We start from the raw sequence: 5,139 nt of genomic DNA on the forward strand, positions 1-5,139 counted from the left end.
GTGTGTGTGTGTTGACGCTACTGCGGGAGACTGGAGATGAAGTGCGACCACTCCCAGTGTGTTTGTGTGTGTGTGTGTGTGTGTGTGTCTGTCACTTCTTCTTTGCACTTTAATATAAATTCAGTGTCATCAGAGGAACATCACAGAAACACTGAGGTATTTATGAACATTAAATATTATCTGTAATACTACATGAATATTATAAGTACATTTATATAATAACACTGTTGTATAACTACAGAAAGATTATGGGCATACTAACTAACTACTATCTATATACTAAGGAACATAACAGGCAATGTCATCTAAATAAACATTAGATAAATAGTAGGAAAAAGAGACCTGGGTATAAAGTTAAAAAACATCTACAGTAATATTATCTGTGCTGTTTCTGAATAACTACAACATCACTGTGAGAATATCACAGAAATACCTCAGACGCTATGTCCAAAAAAATGTCACTGAAATAATATAACATTTAATTAGAGAGAGCAGTTGAAATAGTGAATGATCACTAAGGGACACAAAATGACCTCAGAGGGACACAAAACGACTTAAGATGGACACAACATGACCACAGAGAGAGACACAAAATGACTACAAAGGCACACAGCATGATCATAGAGGGACATAGAATGACTACAGAGGGACACAACATGAGCACAGAGGGACACAAAACGACTTAAGAGGGACACAACATGACCTCAGAGGGACACAAAATGATCTCAGAGGGACATAAAATGATCATAGAGGGACATAAAATGATCATAGAGGGACACAAACTGACTTCAAAGGGACACAACATGACCTCAGAGGGACACAAAATGACCACAGAGAGACACAAAATGACCACAGAGGGACACAACATGACCACAGAGGGACACAAAATGACCACAGAGGGACACAACATGACCACAGAGAGACACAAAATGACCACAGAGGGACACATGACCTCAGAGGGACACAAAATGATCTCAGAGGGACATAAAATGATCATAGAGGGACACAAACTGACTTCAAAGGGACACAAAATGACCTCAGAGGGACACAACATGATCAAAGAGAGACACAAAATGACCTCAGAGGGACACAAAATGAAATGACCACAGAGGGACACAACATGACCTCAGAGGGACACAGCATGATCATAGAGGGACTCAAAATGACCTCAGAGAGACACAAAATGACCTCAGAGGGACATAAAATGATCATAGAGGGACACAAACTGACTTCAAAGGGACACAAAATGACCTCAGAGGGACACAAAATGATCACAGAGGGACACAAAATGATCATAACAGGCAATGTATTGGAGTTAATATTGCATACATTTTAGGAAAAGAGAGTCGTGGGTTTAAAGTAAAAAAAAATCTACTTTGTACTTTGAGAATATCAGAAATATTTCAGACGCTGTGTCCAAAACATTATCACAGAAATAATATAACATTTAATCAAAGAGAGAGCTGGTATGAAGTGAAATATTTTCTGTAATACCAGTGCCGGACGAAGTGCATCCCAAAATATATATTTAATAATGATTATTTTGTCAAATTATTTTTTATATTCATCATTAAAAAGGACAAATGTGAAATCAAACACCGCAGCTTATTAGCAATAATAACAAATAACAACAAGAAATAAAAAAATACTGTATATGAAAATTTGCCCCGTAGTTACTAATAAGAATATCATAAACATACTTACCTATGTGTACCTAGAACTATAGAAATATTGTAGGAATCTTATAAACAGTGTTTATTATAGAGGGAAGTGGTTAGTATCCAATTAAATATTTATATGTGAAATATTATTGGCACCACACACAAACAAATACTACAAAACAAACAGTATTATTATTATCAAATATAGGAATTTAATGATGAAATTATCACAGGAAGATGGCCGGCACCATGTGTGTAGCAGCAGTACTGTCATCACTGCAGTACAACCACGACTTTAGCCCGGGATGCCATTGTTCACTTCCTGTAAGATTGTAAAGCCAAACCTTGTTCTTTTTTCCTAAACTCAACCATTTGTGTGTTGTTGAAAGAAAAAAAAAAAACGTAATTTCATGGTGTTGTACCAACGTAGTGCTTTTATTTTGAAAGAGACTGTATGCAAACTGTATATTTCCTTTGAAAACAGAAGTATATTTTGAAAAACAGTCACAGGCACACTTTTGAAATAGAATATATAGAAATTCTTTAAACACGACTTCAGTAAATTTAAAATGACCATTAAGTACCTGAATTTGAGATGCACGATACATATTTGATAGATTATCAAATAATAACAGGATATTTATATTGTTATTTATTATTCCGATAATAAATGACCACAGATGGATAGAGCTGATAGCACAAAGCTTTGGTTCAAAAGCTGAAGTTCAATGTTCATTATCAGCGTTTTAAACTGTGGTGAAAATCTCAACATGACGTCCATTTAGTTGCTGTTCTGGAGCTTTCAGTCGAATCACATGATGATCTCTTGACTCTCATGGATCTCTGTGTTTTTGGACTGTTGGTCAGACTGAGTAAGCATCATAAAGAATCACTTTGGACTTAAGATGGGCATTTAATGTTACTTTGGATTTTTATTGACTAAATTCAGTGATAAATATAAAAAGTCATGCATTAAAATGAAAATTTCTTGATATAATAGATGAGAGCAGTGAACAGGAGTTCAAATAAGTACGTGAATGCTATTAAAATATGAGCTGTAATATCAGAGAGCCAAACCAACGCATATTAACTGTATATATGGTAATAACATATTATAGGAATGTACTGTGTGATAATATGAATGTGGGCCAAAAAAAACACCCCAGCAGTGACTAATGGAGATGACATCACACAAAGTGTCAGCAGTCGCACGCGCTCAGATGTGAATCAGAAACATCACAATCAAGTTGGACAGTTTCAGGCTTCCCAGAATGAAACAGGAAGTCAGAGAGTGATATGTCAGAGATCGCCAAGTTAGTGCTGATGATGGTGAATCATTCAGTGTCACAAACTGTAAATACACAACTATGACTCAGTTATATCCACTGTTCTCTCTGTTCTGTGTGTGGTTCCCACAGTCTCTGGGTTTAAACTCTGGCTTGGCCTAATATTCTTGATTGTTTTAGCCCAGGCCTGGTCTAATATTCTCGGTTGTTTTAGCCCAGGCATGGCCTAATATTCTTGGTTGTTTTAGCCTAGACTTGGTCTAATATTCTTGGTTGTTTTAGCCCAGATCTGGTCTAATATTCTTGGTTGTTTTAGCCCAGGTCTGGTCTAATATTCTTGGTTGTTTTAGCCCAGGTTTGGTCTACTATTCTCAGTTGTTTTAGCCCAGGCCTGGTCTAATATTCTTGGTTGTTTTAGCCCAGGCCTGGTCTAATATTCTTGGTTGTTTTAGCCCAGGTCTGGTCTAATATTCTTGGTTGTTTTAGCCCAGGTTTGGTCTACTATTCTCGGTTGTTTTAGCCCAGGCCTGGTCTAATATTCTTGGTTGTTTTAGCCCAGGTCTGGTCTAATATTCTTGGTTGTTTTAGCCCAGGTTTGGTCTAATATTCTCGGTTGTTTTAGCCCAGGCCTGGTCTAATATTCTTATTGTTTTAGCCCAGGCCTGGACTAATATTCTCGGTTGTTTTAGCCCAGGCATGGCCTAATATTCTTGGTTGTTTTAGCCTAGACTTGGTCTACTATTCTTGGTTGTTTTAGCCCAGGTCTGGTCTAATATTCTTGGTTGTTTTAGCCCAGGTTTGGTCTACTATTCTCGGTTGTTTTAGCCCAGGCCTGGTCTAATATTCTTGGTTGTTTTAGCCCAGGTCTGGTCTAATATTCTTGGTTGTTTTAGCCCAGGTTTGGTCTAATATTCTCGGTTGTTTTAGCCCAGGCTTGGTCTAATATTCTTGGTTGTTTTAGCCCAGGCTTGGTCTAATATTCTTGGTTGTTTTAGCCCAGTTTGGTCTACTATTCTTGGTTGTTTTAGCCCAGGCTTGGTCTCCTATTCTCGGTTGTTTTAGCCTGGGCTTGGTCTACTATTCTTGGTTGTTTTAGCCTAGACTTGGTCTAATATTCTTGGTTGTTTTAGCCCAGGCCTGGTCTAATATTCTTGGTTGTTTTAGCCCAGGCCTGGTCTAATATTCTCGGTTGTTTTAGCCCAGGCTTAGCCTAATATTCTTGGTTGTTTTAGCCCAGGCTTAGCCTAATATTCATATTCTTGGTTGTTTTAGCCCAGGCTTAGCCTAATATTCTCAGTTGTTCTAGCCCAGGCTTAGCCTAATATTCTCAGTTGTTTTAGCCCAGGCTTAGCCTAATATTCTTGGTTGTTTCTCAGTTGTTTTAGCCCAGGCTTAGCCTAATATTCTTGGTTGTTTTAGCCCAGGCCTGGCCTAATATTCTCAGTTGTTCTAGCCCAGGCTTAGCCTAATATTCTCAGTTGTTTTAGCCCAGGCTTAGCCTAATATTCTTGGTTGTTTTAGCCCAGGCCTGGTCTAATATTCTTGGTTGTTTTAGCCCAGGCTTGGCCTAATATTCATGGTTGATTTATCTCTGTTGATCCGATACTCACTTGAGTTTAAGACCAATAAAACGTTTGTGGTGGCCTCACACAAGAAACACCTGCGAGCTAATAGCAGAGGAGGACTTCTGCAGCTCTTGAGTGTACCGCTGTAAACTACTGGTCAGACTGTCTCAGAAACACTTTTGCGTCACACATGCTGCTGCTGGATGAACATAGCAGCGGACAAACCCTTCCTGTTTCGGTTTCAACACAGACCAGTTCCTCTTTGGCCTCTGGCGTCTGAATGTTCATCAGGGTGAGGGGGGGTTAGGAAACGCTGCCTCGGTATGGTAAAGTGCTTTGCCTCTGTCAGACTCTGCTTGTCATACTCAGTTTGGGGACATGGTGACATAACTAAAAACAAGACACATGAGCAGGGAGATTTAGCTGGAAGAGAAAACAAAATGTGAACTAAATTAATATCCCCTTAAAACACTGTAATGTTTGGTATGTAACATTAGCTATGCTACTATGAACTGAAGAGCTGCTGTCTGGTGTTTTAGTCCTGGTTTGGTCCAATATTCTGCAGTGTTTAAGCTCCATCTGGGTTCAGATTTCATTGCCATCTTCGTCCCTGTGGGGCCGAATACT

Source organism: Epinephelus moara, chromosome 3 (assembly GCF_006386435.1).
Source record: "Epinephelus moara isolate mb chromosome 3, YSFRI_EMoa_1.0, whole genome shotgun sequence".
NCBI classification, from domain to species: domain Eukaryota; kingdom Metazoa; phylum Chordata; class Actinopteri; order Perciformes; family Serranidae; genus Epinephelus; species Epinephelus moara.